This window comes from Balearica regulorum, chromosome 1, assembly GCF_011004875.1.
Source record: "Balearica regulorum gibbericeps isolate bBalReg1 chromosome 1, bBalReg1.pri, whole genome shotgun sequence".
Taxonomy (NCBI): Eukaryota; Metazoa; Chordata; class Aves; order Gruiformes; family Gruidae; genus Balearica; species Balearica regulorum.
This window is the reverse complement of record NC_046184.1, coordinates 193734030-193753993: the sequence shown is the minus strand read 5'-3', so window position 1 is coordinate 193753993 and position 19964 is coordinate 193734030. Positions and strand designations below refer to the sequence as shown.

Genomic DNA, 19964 nt, shown 5'->3' with positions numbered 1-19964 from the left:
GATTTCTGTCATGCTGCATTTGAAAACTAGGGGGAGGCTCCCATTTATAAGCTGAAATTCTCTTCTTTCTAGTATTATAAGCCAATTTTAAATTCAAACTTGCAGAAAATTACATGAAAGAGATTTAGCACAAAAAGACTTCTAAGAATTTGTTTGTGCAATGTGTTTTTAGCCTGATTTCCTAAGGAAATGCCGCTCACACGACCATGCTTTGTGTGTTGGTCTGTCTGTGTGCGTCAGGCTCCTCATCGCCTCCCCCAGTAACTTTTGAACGAATTGGCTGACTTGAAAGAGAGACAGATGGCTCAAAGGTATTAAACTGTTATAAGTTTTGTGAAAATAAGCAGCAGGGTAATGGAAAGAGAGCCTCTTAGTGGCTCACTAAAGAAAAGGCTTCGGCACAAATTCGATCCTTATTAAGCCAAAGAAAATCCGCACAAAGCTCAACCCTGCCGTGCAAACTCACCACAAAGAAGCCTTTGCCGGGTCTGGTGTTCATGAAGTAGTTCTTGTTATCTATTGCTAAGCAAACATCATCATGTTTACTGTAGAAACAGCAAGTTAAATTTTTAATAAGGACACTGCTGAGGCAGTTAATATGCAAAGCAATGATATTCATTAATAAGATACCCTACGCTGTCAGCCTTGCCGTACTTACACACTGCCTAACTTTGACATTGCATCTGAGAAAAGTATTATCGCAGCATTTAGGGCTCAGATTAAGGTATCTGACATTGGCAAGTACATCTAACCCCATTCAGGCAGTTTGGCATTAAACAAATAGCACTCGGCATCAGTTGAACAGGGCCTTGAACACTCCCCCCACAACACACGCATTGTCCTACAAAGAGCCTAGGTGGAGAAAGTCTGCACTTGAATCTGACAAGAAGCTTTGATCAGACAAATTAGGCCAGGCTTTTATGCGGAGTTCCTGGCTCTACAGACGGTGTGTTTGATGGCAGCGTCCCTGCTGGAGACTCCACTTCCATTATCACTCACTGCTTGATGCTCAGCTTACAAAGGACACGGCACTTCCCAATTTTCTTGCCTATTCCGCACCACTTAATTGCCACGAGAACACTTGAAATGTTGATATTTTAAAGCTTACTTTTTTTTTAATCAAATGTTATGACCCAGAACTATGCCAGTCTCTGAAAGCTTAGTTAAGAAAGAAGAGGCACAAACCTGTATTTAGAGCTTTTAGTCATATTTCAGTCTTGTATGGGGACACAAAAGCAGCAGAAAATAAACAAGATGCGAGACTGCAACATCACACAGCACTGCTCTACCTGCGACAGTGGTACCGAGCAGTGCCACTGGGGTAAGAGTGCACGGGGCATCTCTGCTTTCCTTTCTAGCCTACATGAAAACTGCACGTGCAGGGCGCATTTGAAGACACTGAGCACACTGGCTCCTAACGGGCTCTGTAGGCATTGCCATCTAGCCTTCGGTCAGCCAAATGTGCGCTTCACCACCCAAACTGGCAATGCAATTTTCTTCCTCTGCTTGCTGTCATCCCAGGATGAGGTCTCATGAACAACAGCAGCAGGTAACTGCAGGTACTGATACTGGAAAGGTTAATTATTCTCTTCAGAGATTCCTTCTCCTCAAGCAGGTAAATGACATATCTCCTGGCCATGTCAGCACCACGCACATTGCCAGCAGATCCTCTCCTACCTGCCTTTGTGGTCACCTTATGCCCTCAATCCTTTGTATTGATGGGCTTGCTCCTCAAGGCAAACAAATAATGCCACCACCAGCCCAGTGGAGCTGAACTAACTGTTCCTCAGGGGAAATGCTGTCGTACGTACGAGCCATGGTCATCACCCCTGGGTTCTCTCTCAAATCCCCACAGGGACACTGCTCATTGACTTCCAGCATGAAGGCAGCCACTCATTAAAACCATTATTTAAACCTGTCACAGTTTAGTGATGGCACTTAACTTCTGGACTGGGATGATGCTCAAAACTTGCGCAGTTGCCTCTAGCTAACCTCAAGAGCCTTATGCAAAACTACTTGATACATTCCTGGTTGTCTTAATCTCCATGACCGTGTAATCCCCTCACTGGTGTACTCCCTCCATGCCAGACATTCCTGTCTGTGTGCAGCTGTGCCACAGGGACTGCAACAGGCAACAGCTGCCGCCCCGGCAGTCCCGGCAGTATTCAGTGCTCGTGATCTCACCATTCCTGTCTCGGGTCACAAGCCATTTTGTAATACCCCACAAATATCTCCTACACTGTATCTACACCATGCTGTAAGGATGACACAACTCATTGCAGAATAACCCATCTCCGTGCCCTGGCTCCACACCTGGCCATAGCTACAACCATCAGAAAGGAGGAGTGTGCACAGCCAAAGGCCTTTCAATTACTGTGTTACCCAAAAATTCAATGGGGACAGCCACAGTGCCCCACAATAAACTGCCACACAATTTATTGAGGGGTCAAGTTGACAAGTTGCTAAGAGCACACTGGGATACACCTCCTGGAGTGCTGTCCTTGGCTGTCCACAGGGCAAAGCAGCATCTCCTGCATGGGTTTGAGCTGGGACATTCACAGGTGGAACTGGCAATAAACCTTGCAGGAGAGAGTTAAAACAGAAGACTGATGGACGCCTCGATGCTGGAGTGCTTCCAAAATTCTCATGTGCAAAGTCAACAGTAGAGCATTTCTTCCATAGCTGTGTTTCATCTTCTCTGTGACACGTGGAAGAGTTATTCAGGGCATATTGAGCATATATGCTGTGTTTGTACAGCTGAATCATGGCTTATTGCAAGTGTCTTAGAACATGTACAGGGTAGACTGGAATCCTTAATTCAGTCTACCTTCTGTGAGCTTTAATTCTGCATTTATTATTACACTGCCCGAATATCTAACGTTATGGGAGGATGCAGTCAAAAGTAAGACATGACAGAGTGTGGTTCACAAGCAGCCATACTCCTATGGGTATGATTGCTTCTTGTACTGCTTCAGGGCAAGGGCACATGAACAAGCTATGGACCAGAAACCACACTTGTCTCAAGGAAAAAGAACTGAGAGCACCTTGAATGAAGTATATCACCCTCTCGGAAACGAGGAAATTTTCCTGCTGCGTGTCTGGCAGTGTCCCTGTAGTGTTGCTCAGAACAGCACGTGGCCACCTAAAGGGACCTCCAGAGGTTCACCTTGAGTTCCCCTCTGTCAGGGAAGCTCTATCAGTGCTGCCTGGCACCCTGTCCTGTTTTCCTAGCTGCCAGGGAATTTGTACTACAGCCTACCCGCATTACACCAACTTGGGAACGGGTTATTTTTGCTTATGAGTGTGTCTGCAGACGACTGTTCATCTCTCTGATTTGTAAATGTGCGGCAAACTAGGCTCCCAAATATAAAACTGTGTATTTTTAGCTACAGTGGATATATAATGAAAACATTCCAAATCCGTGACTTTTTAAAAGGATCAACGTATGGACATATTTCCATTTCATTTTGTTTACAGAGTAAGGAGGCAGGAGGAGAAGAAAAAAAAAAGTGAATGGGGCAGCTATACAGGCCAACTCTGTGCAACTAAATTAAAATATGCATAAATACTGAAATAAAATCTACATAAACTAAAAATAAATACGAAGATTTTGTTTAGACAGCTTCTTTTTATTGATCAGTGATCTTATGCACACACTAGAGTTCTGTAAAACATGCAAGAGTACGTCGTTAGCATACTTTGTAAGGAGATTTGGAAGAGGCAGCACGTGTGTCGTGTGATAAGGAAGAGGAAAATACCAAAATGAAAATGGCAGCTACAGCAAGTTATCTCTGTAGGCAGATGAAAAATATAGGGCCAAAATCTGTGTTGTTATTTCTTGTGGTAGAGAGTGATAAGGCAAGAAAGTAAAGCAAATAGAGGAGGAAAATCAGACTAGTAGAGAGATAAGCAATTAAATCAAGAGCTTAGACCCGTTTTGAATCTCTGCATTTCCCAGGCATGCTCAAGAGCACTATGATATTACTGGCACATCACAACCTCCTACCTGCTGATTCACATGAAGTCCCAATATATTTCTTTATGAATAATGCCAAGAGGATCTGGCTTTCCTCTGCCTAAGCACCGTGTGTTTTGCTTCTGCTGATCTCTCTCAAAATGTCAACTTTACATTTCCAATATCCATGAAGAAATTCTTAATAAAAAGATACGATCTGCATTTCAGACTGGGACCTTTAAATCCTTTAGCCCTGCCAGTTTCTAAGGAACTTTTGTTAAGAATGAGAGACCTTGTTTAATAGCACTGCTTTCCACTAGTAATCAAGAGAGTTGCAAACATCAGTGTATCACATATAATGAAGGCAGTACAATCCAGGCAAACAAAAACCAAATTTTATTCTGGATTCTTGTACACAAATATGGAACAAAAAGTTTCATTTTTTCTGTGCATAACCTTGCTGTGTTTTAATTAGATTTCTAACTAAGATACTTTGAAATGTCTATTTAAAGTAATTACGGTGAGTTATGAAATAAGGACACATTGGAAATGTGCAAACAAATCCAATACGCCAAGTTGTTTTTTTGCCTCTGTCTACATTGCTTGTGTAGCTACAGCCTTACTTCTTTGCTTTTAAGTCAGTAACGCTGCTGATTGACATTAAAAGGAGCAGTACCATCCCTTGCTACGCATTCTTACCACTTCCCCTGTAATAAAACCATACAATCACAATAATTTTTCTTCCTTTGGGCAAATGATCTGATCCTAGTCATCTTGCAGTTGCACTTTTACCAGACTTAATCCAAGGGAGTGAAGTGGCCAGGGACAAAACCACCCCTTTTGGCAAGAACGTGCATTTCAGCTGGATTACGTGTCCAGTGACACTGCCCAGCACAGCGGTCTGAGCAGCGAGCTGCTCGCTTCTCCAGACCAGCACCCAGGTCACAGCCAAGGCTGCAGGAACAAGCCCCAGCCCTTGCCCCGCTCATTCTGAGACTCAAACCGATTACTAATATTGCTGTCAGTACAAGAAGCTTTGTTCAGGTGTTTAATGGAGATAATTTTGGCTACAGTTTCAGTTCAGTTCAAAGACAGAGGTGCTACATGCTGTATTTTTTTAAAAAGGTCAGGGATTGCCCCCAGGGCGCTCCATGCCAGCTACCTCCCCCGACCAGTACCGTCTTACTGACGCGCGGCGATGTTATGCACCCAACGGCTGCCACTTGCGTCACCTTGCTACTGCCATACCAGTGTCTTCGCAATTCCTTTGGAAAGAGCAGTAGGTGAAATGCCCCATGAAATAAATGGTATTATTTTTAGTGCTAGTTTGACTTTTCTATGTTCTTCTATTCTGGAAAGGCAGTATGATCTAGTGCACTTGAACACAACATTGGGGAACGTGGAATTCTAATTCTGGTTTTGCTGCTCTGTTATTATCTATCCTCCATCAGAATCTCTGAGCTTTGCTTTGTCCCTCTTCTAATCTTCAAATTGCAGTAACAGCTACAGATGCCATGTCATAGAGCTGCTACCAGCGTTCTCAAAGGGTGCTGAACACCCGACGCTTCTGCTTACCTCGAGGGTTTCCAATGGTCGGGGGATGAGGGTCAGGATTCTTCAGAAAATACATCTTTAAAACCATGCTCTACTTTGAAAGCCCACAGCACCACTTATAATAAATGGTAAGCATTGGTGTTACTGAATTTCTCTTTTGCTTAATTATTTCTGCTAGCCAGTGGGAACTGTTTCTAGCTTTTGATGTGGTACAAAACATTCCAATTAAGAGTAGACTTAGTAAGTTTTTCTAGACGCAGAATCACAGTGGACTTAACAGTGGACTTAATCTAAAGTCCTTCAGGTTTTTTAGGTTAAAATTTTTTAAGTGAGTACTTCAGAGCTTCTTTTTTTAATGAGTGGCTTACCTTATTATTAAAGCCATTAACAGGGAAAACCAGTAAAACTATTTATCATGCTAAGCCAATTCCTCCAGACTAATTACCCTGATCATAAAAAAGAAATCCGTGATGGCCCTTTAAGTGTTTGCTAGAAAGAGTAAGTAATGTTTTATATGCATTTGTTATCTGGGATTTTTATTTTTCCTATATTGATAGGAATTGGGGCAGAAGATATAAAAAAAGGTAGGTAACAATAACTAGATGCCTATTTTTAGCTCCAAACTCTTCTGTATTCATAGGAATAACAAACCTTGCAGATTCATTTTCTTATGTGTACAACCCTGCAGTAGACCTGCACGTACTTGCCCTCATTTACCTGAGTCATATTTGCAATGCTGGATAGGTAATGGCAGTTCAAATACAGCTCTCCATTGCCACTGGCAAGAATAAGACTCAGAAGTTGGTGTGAAAAATAACTTCTGATTCAGCAGCCCTGGATAATTTTGGTGGACGACTCTATCTCCTGCAGTAGCAACGCAGTGACCCACCTTCTGCGTCTCCTTACCCCTCCTTTGTTTTATATTTGATCTCAGTTGTGGCTTCTTCAGCTGCTCTGCCGGCACGGCCCCACCTCATGCTGTACACGGGAAGTAACGATACTGCGAAGGGTGGAACAGACCTGCCGCTCCCCTGTTATCACGCCCTGCATCTCTCCTTTGCCCCATATTCTCTTAAGCTAGTCTGCACCACCTCAGGCTGGTATAAAACAATTTAATTCAAATGGCATCAACGCATTGGACTTGACTGAATCAACAGATTACCAGGACAAATCACAACTAAACGAAGCTGCAGAGTCAATTTATTTTCCTCTGCTTTTATCATTTTTTCCCATTTAAAGACTGCAGAGGAACTGCAGGTTAGTTTCCTTCAATGAATTCTGGATACAATATGGAGTACACTACAGAACTGGAAGGTCTAAGCAGATTGACTTTGCAGCATAGTGCTTATGGGAGAGGTTAGTGAGGTTGGAGGTCCTGGTTCAATTCTCTATGCTTATGTGCAGTCATTAATTTATATAAAACTGAAGAGGACAGGAGTTACAAGTGAGAAATGGTTTACTGTTGCTTATGCCATGGCAATGTGGGCAAGATCTTGAACTTTGGTCATTCATAGACATGGTGTTAAGTACACCATAACCAATGGCTGTTATCCAGTGGTTGAAGGGAAGGAGAGAGAACAAGCAGGCTTGTCTTTGACTTGGTCTCCCATAGTATCTTTATAGCCAGGCCAAGTAAGCGAATGATAGATAATGTGGGTGACAACTGGCTGGACCACTAGTCTCACAGTTTGTGATCAGCAGTACAAAGTCCAGCTGGTGGCTGGTTACTAGTGGCATCCTCCAGGGATTGATACTGGACTGATACTATTTAATGTCTTTATTAACAAGCTGGATGATGGAATTAAGTACACTCTCAGGAAGTTTGTGGATGAAACCAAACCATAGAGAAGTGATTGATATGCTGGAGAACTGCTCTTCAACATGACCTTGACAGGCTGAAGAAACTGGCTGGCAGGAATTTCATACCATTCAATACTGGTAAATGTAAAATCCTACAGCTGGGATGGAATAACCCTCTGCAACAGGGCAGGCTGGGGCTAACTGGACAGGAAAGGGCCTTGCAGAAAAGAACTCCAGGGTCCTGTTGGACAACAAATTGAACGTGAGAAGGCAGTGTGCCCTTGTGGCCAAGGAGGCCACCCTCATACTGGGCTGATGTGTTATTAGGAAGGATGTAGCAGCTGATTAAGGTAAGTGATTGTTCCTGTCTAATCCACACTTGTGAGACTACTCTGTTCAGTTTGTGGCTCCTCAGCGCAAGAAAGTCACAGGCATACCAGAGTAAGCCCTGCAGAGAGTCATCAAGGTGGTCAAAGGGCTGAAGCACTTGACATAGGAGGAAAGACTGGCAGAGCTGGATTTGTTCAACCTTAAGAAGAACAGGCTAAGGCTAGGAGAGCTTATTGTTGTCTTCATCTACTTAACAGGAAAGTAGAGTCAGACTTTTTTAGAGGTACGCAGCTATAGGATGAAAGGCAATGGAAACAAGTTGCAGCATTGTAAATCCAATTAGATGTAAAGGAAAAGAAAAATCACCATGAGGGTGGTCAAATACTGGCACAAGTTGCCCAGAGAAGCTGTGGAAGTTGTGGTATATCAGTCCTTGGAGATACTCAGAACTAAACCTGACAAGGCCCTGAGCAACCTGACCTAGCTGTACCTGCTTTGAGCAGAGGTTGGACTAGATGACCCAATGTCTCTTGCAAACTGTAAGATCTTTGGTCTCAGTGCCTGGGAGGTCCTTGTTCACTGACGTTTTGGAGGCTTTAAAAACTTCAGTGAAGTAGACTGTTACCAAACCAGCAGTCACGGTTTCTGAACACCAGACTACAACCGGGTGTATTTCTTGCACTTTGTGATGTGCTGTGATGCCTCTGCACAGGTTATTTGCTGGAAAAGTATAGCTATTTTGTTTCTGCACGGTGTTTTTCTTTGCTGGGATCTGTTCAGGGATCTGAACTTTGGGTCTCTGAGGCAGCAAAGAAAAACTTCCCTTAAATAGCTGGTGTGAAGACAGTATGTAACCTTATGTACACCAACTGTTTTCCAGGAGTGAACACCACCTGAGTCCTACTTAAAACTAGAATTTGAGCTGTATTTCAGTAGATTGTCATTTGATTAAAAGTAGATTGAGTGAAAACTCAAGTCCAGAAGTCAATAATCTTTTCAGCAAAATACAACTATGTGGAATCTCATGCATATTTTTAGTCCATATTGAAGAACTCCTTAAAATGTCAAGAGGCCAGCCTGCTGAATGTAACACTTCCCTCCAGGTTAAACTTCAGAATAGAAACCATCAAATCTCAATCCATCACTCATGTCAACAAGAAAGGGTCTGAAATTGCCTTGGTGCCAATGACTAAACAAAACATTTTACAGATTGCCTGATACCTTTTGTACTTACTTTGTCAGTGCAAAATTAAAAGAGATCATGGAGAGTATAAGGTAACAGAAAATCAATTTCATCACAAATCTTTCAGTTTGGAGAAGATGCAGGCTCTAGATATATTGACAAAGAATCTACCATACCTATGTATCTTTCTACAGGACACCAAAGCATAAATGTTGTATATACTTCTTGGTGTCTCAGATTCTGAAGACTACATTAATGTAATTAAAAAACCAAACTCTTCTGAATTATGCAATAAACAAAATCGCAGCACCTGATTTGACAACAGCCACTGCCATAAAGATTTCCACTTCTGCTAATAGAAGAATGACAAGTAAAAGATAAAGATTTCTGTTTAAATCAGTAAATTAACTTCCATCTTTTGCATTGCAGTAAAATTGTAATACTTATTACTCAAAGGCAGGAAGTCAAATTTTACAATTATACAAATGCTAAAACGATGACAACAGGGAATTTGATTCTTTTTAATGAACTGTTCAAAAAAAAGCACCACAGTTCAATATTTTAAATTCCTGTTGCATATCACTTCTTACACCTTTTACATGAAACATTGTGATTTTAATATGGTTTTATTACAGCTTAAACAAAGATGCAAACCTAAATTCAGTATGAATGACATCAGTAGTTAAGTATCTAACAAGAAATGATCACCACTATAAATCTATTTTACATTTTACAATGATTGTTTAAGACAGCTGAGACTCATACGAGCTGAAAGACTATGTCAGCATACAGCAGCTGCTGATAATAACCAGCATGTGTTAGCAAGAGCTTTTTGTTTTCTGAAGATAATTAAAACTTGCTACAGTTTTCCAGCTGCCACATAGTCAATAAGGAATACTTTCAAAAAATGGGTGGTGCATTTTTGGTTCACTTTAAATGTATTGTGACCATCTCTACTGAACATTCACTAAAGACGATTATTCTACGATTTCAGTTTTTCCTATGTTTCTACAAACCAAACTATACGGCAATAGTTTAGACTAGACAATTTTTAACTGTCAGCTTCAGGTGCTCAGGATGAAGAAAGCATCGTAGTAACAAACATGTTTTGCTGAACAAGAAAATATGTGCACGCAACTACTTGCATCCTTTTCCTTAAAATTCTGTATAATCTGTATTCAGCTTGTATTTTAAAAGCTACTGTCTCTTTTTATTTGAACCAGCGTGTTTTGAAAAACTTTCTGCTCTCAGAACCAGTCAACAGGCACCACGGAGCTATAAAAAGCCCTGCCAGTGTGGGGCGTAAATGACTGTAGAGCTACAATTAGAATGCCAGTAGTTTTACATTGGTCCTCATTAAACCCTTAGGATGGGGTATTTCCAGGATTTTAGACCACTCTCTTCCTCTAGTTCTCACGTAAGTTCCTCCACGGTGGCTGGTGAAGACTCTCTCCCCGTTCGTACAACTTTAGGCCCCATGCTCAATGAGAGTCCAACCGCAATGCTGTATTTTTCTAAACCAAAGTCTTCTACAGAAGTGGTCCAAACCACAACTTTCTAGAATGTTACAACTTCAAAGGTCTGATCCGTTTCTGATTAACACATAATTACTTGGTTAAAGTCAAGTAAGCAAATGGTTTCTTGAATAACCTGTGTGTGCTTAGTTATGAAAAAATAACTAGTTTGAATCAAAGACTCTGATGTCAGGGCATGACTAGTCCAAAATACTATATTGTCAAGGAAGCAGGAAACATTCCCAAATCAGGGCTATGATAAAGTAATATACACTCTTTTTTCCATATCATACGTTTCGCAGGCTGCTGTTTGTGACCCAGTCCAGAGGAGGATGCCTTGAGCAACCCCAGCCAGTGGTCCTAACTGGAGGCTATCAGACAGCTAATGAAGGAAGCTTTCTGGAGACCAGCTCCCCCAGTGCCAGAAAAGTGGTGCAGACATGAGTACTGTCAGAATAAAACAAAGCAGGACGGTGAAATGATAGTTGCATGGGGCGAAACTATTGATTTTTATACTTTTTAAAATCTTAATTTCTATATAAATCAGTTAAATTACTACAGAATTGTATTTGTTTCACACCTTTAAGAGCTGACAGGATATTGTGGAGAAAGAAAAGGGCAGATTGCTGGGTCTGGCACTGAGCAGCGTTCCCGGTGCTCTGGGCGGATGAATAAATTCTGGGTCATTGCAACTTCCAGCAACAGTAAACTGTTTAAATCTTTGTACTTGAAGTGCCTAGTGGCCACAGAAATCTAATTTTTAGGCTTATAAAATTGTATAAATATATATACAAATATCTATACAAAGATGATAGATAGATAGACAGACAGACAGACAGATAGAACCAGGCAAACTCTGGCTGCTCAGCTTCTACACCATAGTCCAATCACTTGACATCATCTTACTCTGTTCTCCTACAGGGAATGTGTCCACTTGACGTCTCATGTCCCTGCACCTGAGCTCCATCCCCCAGCGAGCTTGGCTGCCAGCAGTGACAGAGCCCCAGCGGTACTGCATGGGTGGCTTTTGGGACATGCACTGGGCTCCAGGCCACCCCCCGTGTGTCAGGAGTAGCCCCTGGACTAGCGACTGTGGGAAGTAACAGTGTACAACAGGGCTAACAGGAACATAAAGTGACCGCTCGTCGCAGCTTTCATCGCTGTTGGCTTTCCGTGAGCACCTGAGGTGCAAAGTGGTTTGCACTCTTAGGCTGAAAATAGAATCCAAATAATGGAAAAAGTACTAAATTTCCCTCAGCAATAGTCCAGTTCTCTCACCCAGCTTAATAACTCGACTGTGGATGTCAGAAGCCAGATTACAGACTTAAAATACGGATCATCTGCTTTGTCAGTCTTAGAATAGACTTTCAGAACCCAATATTAGAGGAAATAGGTATTACGGAAAAAAAATTTAATTTAGATTTTTTTTTAGCAACTGCAATTGTTTCCTCTTAAACTTCAGAGGCCAGAACTAATATACTGATCTTAAGATAAGAGGCCACTTGAAATAATAAGACTTTCAGCAAATAACACTGCCATTATGCGCCAGGGAGCTGAAACGCTTATTATGCAGTTCAGCGAAAACTCAAAAGAGACAAAGTGTTTGACGTGACTGGCTGCAGCACCATCTAAAAATAACTCTGCATAAAAGAGAATTAAAATGTCATCAGATTTTTTTTTTCCTTCCTTCAAAAGTTGCTGGTGAAGAGATCATTCTTGGTCTGAACAGACAAAACCTCGTGCCCTGTGTGCAAGGGCACCCCACCACCTCCCGCCGGTGTCCGTGGCCCCTTGATGAGGACTTCGGGGCCATGAGCTGCTGGGGAGGGATGGCCCGAAGTAGCTCAGAGATGGACCGCAGCCACGCGTTTCCTTAGGTAGCACCACTCATGCGATGTCTGAACGGCCATCGGCAGGATGAAGGCCGCTCTGGCTTTTGGCGTGAAGCGCTGGGTGAAGATGTAATAATCCTGGCCATGAATCAGCGCCGGTATGATTCGATCCAGGCTACATCACTCAGGCAGTGGTATGAAATGCAGCTTTTGCTGCAATGGCTCAGGTTTTGGCACGGGTGTCTGGTTTTAATGCAGGATCAGCAGTTTGAATGATAAAGTGGTTTTGGACAAAGTATTCTGAATTATTTGGAAGGGATTTTTAAACCAGATATAGTCTGAATCTTGCTGAATCTAAAAGAAAAGAAACTCCTTTTAACTCTGGATAGGAAGTAGGCAGACCGCCACACTTCTAACGAAGTGAAGATGACAGAATGGCAGTTTTAAAAAGTCCTCAGAAATATATATATAAATATAGCTGTAAAAATGAAAAGAAAAAGGAAAAAAATTAAAAGCCAAGGACTTACTGCCTAACCATCTATGCCAAGCATTAACTTTTGGAATGTACATTATCCCCCTCAGATAAATGTTTGCAGGAAGAGAAAGCCATTATCTTTGAAGTTACAAAATGATTAGATATTCAGCTGCCGCCATCAGATGCAATTAAAGACACAAAACTTAGATTCATCCCACAGAACATTCGAGTTTGCCAAATATATTATGAAAAAGCCACATTGTGCGGCTCTGAGAGTCTTGTCCTGTCCAGACTCCCACTCCCATTCCAGTTGGAGACTAGGAAAAACTAATCATTCTGCCGCTTCCTGAAGCCAAAAGGATGGAAAAGGACTGTGCCTTTCACATGAGTCCTACGTTCGTGCGATCCCAGTGTTGACAGAGACACTTCTTCCTTCTCAAATCTAGAGTCATCTTACATCTTTGGTCCATTTTCAAATCTTAGGTCCTTTGGAAGGATGCTCGATGATGCTGCAGTTAGTGGGGCGAGCAACATGATCTAATTATTTGGAGTAGTCTTTGCAGGTTCTGATTTTACACAAATTTGGGATATTGATTTCAAAAGAAGAACAGGGTTGTGGTTAGCTAATGTGAGCTGTCTGCTGCACGGTATGAAATAATGAAAAATACTTAAGTAGTTGGCTTTTTAACAGAATTTACTTCTGCATTTATGCAGGAATAATGGAAAGGCAGTTCACGGTAAGATACATTTACTTTTGCACACTTTCTTCAGAAACTTCAAAGCATTAAAAATTGTATTATAGCAAGAAAGTTTACTTTCTTCAGGTAAATACTGCAGAAACAGTAGTGTTTGGATTTTTAGACTTGTGGAGCAAGGTTTCTCCTCATTTTACATATTCTGTGGTAGTGGAGTGGTTACATCTACACCACTCAATAGAAGACTGCCTCATTCCCGATTTTTTGATCAAGTGGCATCGCTCGGCTCATGTCCACACTGCCTAGGGCTAGTGCTCTCTCCCATAAACCTTCTCTGGGTTGACCCAGCTGGAGAAGGCCAGAACAGTGCCAGGGAGTCATCTGCTCAGCAGAGCAGTGGGTACTCCAGCTCACCTCCCATCCCTCTTATTTAGCAGTATAGACGTGCCCACTCAGACTCAGAGGGACATTTTACTGCCGTAAGCCTAATACCAACACAGGAACGTGACGTGTTAACACCTAACATATTCAAGCAGGAGCTTGTGGATAACATGGATAATCCCTTGTAGAGAAATGAAGTGTTAGAGAAGAGCAAATGCTGTGGTATCATCCTCGCTTCTGGACACGTTTGGCAGTAAAAGCTGTGCTGCAGCCTTTAAGGAAATGCCTTTCCTTAATTAGTGGATGTCGTATTTTCCTGCAAATGTGATTTCAAGAAGGAAGCTGAGAAATGTCCCAGAAAGATGGAACCTTTGGGGTGTGGAAGATGCTGGCAGGATGACTAAAGAAGATAAGAGCTAGAACTAAATGTAGAGATTCCACTTTGATCTTACTGCTTTTTTCCATACTCCTAAGCCACTCGAGTGATGGAGAATTAGAAATAAGCATGGTACAATCAATAAAATAAACAAACCATGAAAGACATTAGTGATACATGAAAAGGGAAGAAAGTCAGACACCCTTTAGGCCATTAGGACTAAATGAGAGAGACAACAATGAATATATACAGATTTTGCTTCTAAATCCTGAAAACTTTGCTCACACAAACAGATCTTCCTCAACCACAATCCTATTAAAGCAGAGCACAACTATTGCCAAAGGCCTATAATATCTAGCTCATTAAGGCAATACCAGTTGACATTATTAGGGTTTATTATTTTGCTTCTTTAGTACAGAGGAAGATTCATCTGAGCAAATTGCAGGGCTGAGTCCTTCTTTGGCAAAGGACTTTGAGTGGAAAGCAAAATATCTCCTATGTTCCAGCAAGGCAGCTTCCATGCTTGGCAGAAGGTATTTACTTAAGATGTACTGCATAGCCCATATTTTAAACTAAGTTATTTCTCCTAGTTCGCCTGACTTATCACAAGGACAGAAACTTTTGCTCATCTGTGGGTGTATGTTAGTCAAAACTTCATGTAATCTGAAGTGCTATGGAGTGATCTTCTCCTGGTAGAATTAACCTCCTCAGTCCTGTTGCAGACAAGAGATGAAAAGCCACAACATGTTTTCAGAGTGAGTCATGCACATTCTTTTCATCTAAGCCATAATGCTCCGGAGTTCTCTGAATCACGTTGTCTGCTCTTCAGTAGCTTCTAAATAGTCCAGCTCAGGTGTTCAAGCCCTCCTCTCCCCCACTGTATTATGGTGTGCATTAGCGTTGTGATGATTTGCTCTAGTAAGCTCAGCTGACCTGTTGAACTGAACCTGAAAGGGGAAATCCAACAGGTTTTTAAGCAAAAGCACACACATGAGAATTTTATGAGGCATGAAGATGAGGGGTTACTGACTTTCTTACATTCAAATACCTGTAAAATAAGTATAAATAAGAAATGACGCAACTAGCACATACTGGGTCAAGCCCACAGGCCACATAATTCAGCGTTGTACCCTCAAAAGCGGCTATTGCAAGGTGTAACAAACTCTGCTACAGACAATTGTTTAATAATGTAGGTACAAGGGACCTGTTTTCTCAATCCCTTCCATTAGAGGCTTAGGCACTAATCTAAATATATGTGATGCCCTATACAAAACAGCTCATATAATTGTTTAAGTGCAAGTAAAAGTCTGAGAATATTGTCTGATACGAGTAAGATAAAACCAATGACTATGGCTAAGATGCTATCAATGACTTCATAGTGTTTGCATTTGAATCAAAATGGAAAAAAAAAGCCATAAGGATCTATTGCCTAGAGAGAAAAATAACATCTGGCTGGAACTTAAAAGTGTGGGTTTTTTTAATTAACACTTACAGTTCTCGTGGTACAAATACTGCACTTTCAGGGATTTATGTACAAATACAGACATAAGACTCTCAGTAACAAAAGTGCTATGTACAGATTCTCTTAATTAATCTAATTTTGTGAGTAATTTCTATTTTACTTCTGTTATGTAGCATTTTATATACACCAATGACTTATCACTTTTTTCTAATGTTAAACTAAATACAATTATTATTACTCTAATGATTCATTTATTAAGCATATATCTTGTATTTATTGACTTAAATGTCTTTTAACATTACTGGCTCTAATTAGACAATAGAGTTAACGTGAAAATTAAAAACCTCCGTGTGTCAAGATATATAACACAACCACAGCTGTTCATTTCACCACAGACAATTTCAAAACTGTGCTGGTTTTGGCTGGGGTAGAGTTAATTTTCTTCATAGTAGCTGGTATGGGGCTGTGTTTTGGATTTGTGCTGAAAACAGTGCTGATAACACAGGGATGTTTTCATTACTGCTGAGCAGCGCTTACACAGAGCCAAGGCCTTTTCTGCTTCTCACACCACCCCACCAGTGAGCAGGCTGGGGGGGCACAGGAAGCTGGGAGGGGACACAGCCGGGACAGCTGACCCCAACTGACCAAAGGGATATTCCATATCATATGATGTCATGTTCAGCACATAAAGCTGGGGGAAGAAGGAGGAAGTGGACACTTTCAGAGTGATGGCATTTGTCTTCCCAAGTAACCATTACGCGTGATGGAGCCCTGCTTTCCTGGAGATGGCTGAACACCTGCCTGCCCATGGGAAGCGGTGAATGAATTCCTCGTCTTGCTTTGCTTGCGTGCACAGCTTTTCCTTTACTTATTAAACTGCTTTTATCTCAACCCACAGGTTTTCTCACTTTCACCCTTCCAATTCTCTCCCCCATCACACTGGGGGTGGGGGGAGAGTTAGCAAGTGACTGTGTGGGGCTTAGTTGCCGGCTGGAGTTAAACCACTACAAAAAAAAAAGTCCCAAGTTAAGATTTCATCTTGGCTGACATCCTGCTTTCAGTGAAATCGAGAGTGAAAGTCCCCTAACTTAAAAGAATAGCCAAGATTTCCTTCTTGGTATCCAACCTGCATGTGCCAGCTGAAGTGTCACCGCCACGCAGCGGCTGTGTAGTTATAAGGCCAGAAGGAACCACTGTCATCACTGAGGCTGACCTGCAGTACCACACAGGCCACTTCTTGATGCGTACCACACAGGTATTTCTTGATAATTTCAGCTTTTGAACCTCTTTGCCAGGTAGTGGTTCCAGTGAAGGCTTCTCCCTTTCAAATGTCCTGTTGTCTATGAAGTACAACTTTGTTCAACTTTAATTAGCTGAACTGCAATCTTTCACACTACTATTTATTTTGGGGTTTTTGTTTGTTTTTGGTTTTGTTTTTTAATAAATACACCTCAGGGCACTTTGAGTTTATAAATACCCCTCAGGATGTTCACACTTTTTGTGTGAAAGTTTCACGCAAATACTTTAACCATTTCGGAGTACAAGTTTAGAAAAAAAATATTTTTAAATAAATCCTACAATTTAATTGAAAAACACTAGTTTCTCCAGATTTAGGGCTAAGGACTTGAGGAAGGAGAGCGTGTAAGGAAGGAAAGATGATAGTGAAGAAGCTTCATGTGATGCAGGGCCTCAGTTTCTAATGGATCTTCAGATACGGTAAGAAACCCAGTTTTCACAAACTTAGTCAAGACTTGATACTGCTCAACGGACCCACAGATCCCTCTGCTGTGAGCGTGCATCTGCCCCACACACGTCTGACACTGGAGAGCGTAGGTCACTGGCACTGGTCAGAGATGACCTAAGTGGGGGTGTTTTATCATTACCACCAAGACTGAATCTTACTGGTTAATCTTTTACTTTCCTGGGTTCAGACAATGAGGTTTAAAGATGCGTAGGTAAAGTGACCAGCATCCAGAACGTGGGAAACGCTATGGTTCAGGCTGCCCGAACAGCCGTATTCTGTCCTCTTTATATGTCTGAACAAAACCACAGTCTTTAATTACAGACTTGTATCCCGTATCCCATCTCCAGGGAGGGACAGGTACTCCGTACCTGCGTGCATATCCAGAATGTGATTTGGGCTTCTTTAATGCAACCTGTAACTGCAATGCTTTCACTTAAATGATTTCCAAGTTCTCCTTTTGAGTATGGGAGTATACTACAGCTTGTTTAACATTAACAGTTGCAATTTAAAGTCACCTAAAATGCACAAATTTTTGCATCCCTCTGTAACACTTTTCACAAACTGTACTCATGCTTAGAAAGAGAAGAAAGGCAAGACTATAGACAGAAAAGTGCAATTGTTTGTACCTCTAATGCTTGCTCAAACCGAACGCAGGTGACAGTACTCATAAAAGATCAAAAACAAACTTGCAACATGTAAGAGTATAAAACACCTGCTGAATGTTGAACGAAGAGTTTGCCTTGAAAAGTTAAACTCTGCCTTGAGATCGCTCCATTGAACAATTCTCTTTAACTGCTCTTGCCCGTGGACATAAACTGAGAAAAAGCACAGAACATTACTCACTGTGGGCAGGAATTCACTCACTGAGAATAGGAATTTGTCTTATTTTCATTTGTTTCTTCATATTATTTTCTTACTGAAAGTGCAGTCTAAGAATCAAATTCTACTGGGGACATTTCTTCACCGCAATGCCTTGCTGGGCCGGGGCAGATGTGGCTTCGTTCGCCTTGATGTACACTCTACTTGTGCTGCACAGTCAACAATTTCAATTCAATATTTTCAGAGTATGGCCTTAATTCTTCATTACTTTTTACCTATAGCTACTTTTTATATTTTCTGTTCTGCACTGAATTTAGCCATGTGCTGTGAAAGAACTAACTTTGTGACTCATGTAATATAAATTCTTGAAAGTCACCACCTTATTTATTTAAAGAGAACATGAGTAATCATTAATGAATTCTCATACAGTTACTGCGTACACAGTTTGAATAAATACCTCAGACCAAGCATGCTACACCCTGTTCCTTTATGCTGAGGCATGTGTCCCCTTCAGCGTGGAAACTAACGGGCTTATGGGGGAAAGGGAATCATCAAAAGATCACATTTTGAAAATACCTATTTAATATCAGACAGATAATTACTACTTACATTCACAGGCCACCACATAATTCTGCCTCAAGGAGTCGGTGGTGTACATAAACCAAATATTTAGGACTTTCAAAGTATGATCTGATTAAAATAACAGTCTAGTTCCTTTCATTCCCTTGTGGTGGTTTTCTTTTTAGAAATGATTAAATAGCGTAATTCCTCTAATGATTCATTTAGTTTATTTTTAACTAACACCAAAGGAAAATACAAAGGAGAGCTTCTTCAGCAAACATGCTTTTAAAGGAGGAGGAAAAGCAGTATTGCACAACATGATAGAGTATTTTAGCATCACTTAGAATGGTACACGCAGCTAATGACTGAAAAGATAGCAGTATATGCAACACTTTGTATTACACTGCATTGTCGAACCAGGCTCCTATCCTGGCATGGAAGCTTTGACTGCTCTATACATTGTAAATTGTATACATTGTGATTTTGTAAATCGTTCCTTTCACTAAGGAAAAATATCCCTGGTGTAAAAACTTCAGTGTTTCCTACTGTAGGTGCCTCCCGTCTGAGAACCAGCAACTGAAAAATATCTGCAGAAGGAGTAGAGAGCAGGTATTCAAACAAGCCCCGAGGCAGCTTAGCACTTAAACATGTGGCAGATCTGTTTTCAGCAAGGCAGTTAAACAGGCAGGATTCACCATTCCAGCAATAGTAACATACAGGCTAGATGTTTTTCTAAACATATGCTGTAATTCAAATGATTAGAACGGGGAGGTACTAACACAAGAATTGGGGTATCAGAGTTCAAATACATTGTCATAAAATGTATGGTGCAAGGACATACAAACTCAAGGAGACTAAACAATGTTTTACATGCTTTACTCAATTGGGTGACTGAAAGCAAGTTTTGGTTTTCACCTTGCATGTCTGGATTTACTTTTCAACACATTCCTGATAAGTTGCTCTGTGGCGTTCCAGAGGTAACGAAACCCACTTGCCAATGGGGTACAACTCACCCAGCTCCAACGGGACAGGCTGATACCTCCACCCATATTACCCTACTCTTCCAGTACTGACTGGGACTGGGACTGGGACTGACAGCAGTACCCTCACACCGCCTACAGTCTGAACAAGGCAGGCACAGAGGGTGACACACTCACCCAGCAAACCCTTGTGAAAGTCTTGTCAGTGACTGATGGGTCTAGGGTTTCACCCAGAGCATAAACTGGAGGTTTCAGATTGAGTTACACTAGCTAGACTTAGCTTTTTTTTGTATTGCCAACACA

At 41.4% G+C, this 19964-nt stretch overlaps 1 protein-coding gene across 4 annotated transcripts in view; it reads right to left on the bottom strand.

The window, feature by feature from the left end:
• The window catches only part of STARD13 (StAR related lipid transfer domain containing 13), a 305468-nt gene that overhangs the window by 100467 nt on the left and 185037 nt on the right, over window positions 1–19964 (bottom strand). The window lies entirely within an intron of this gene.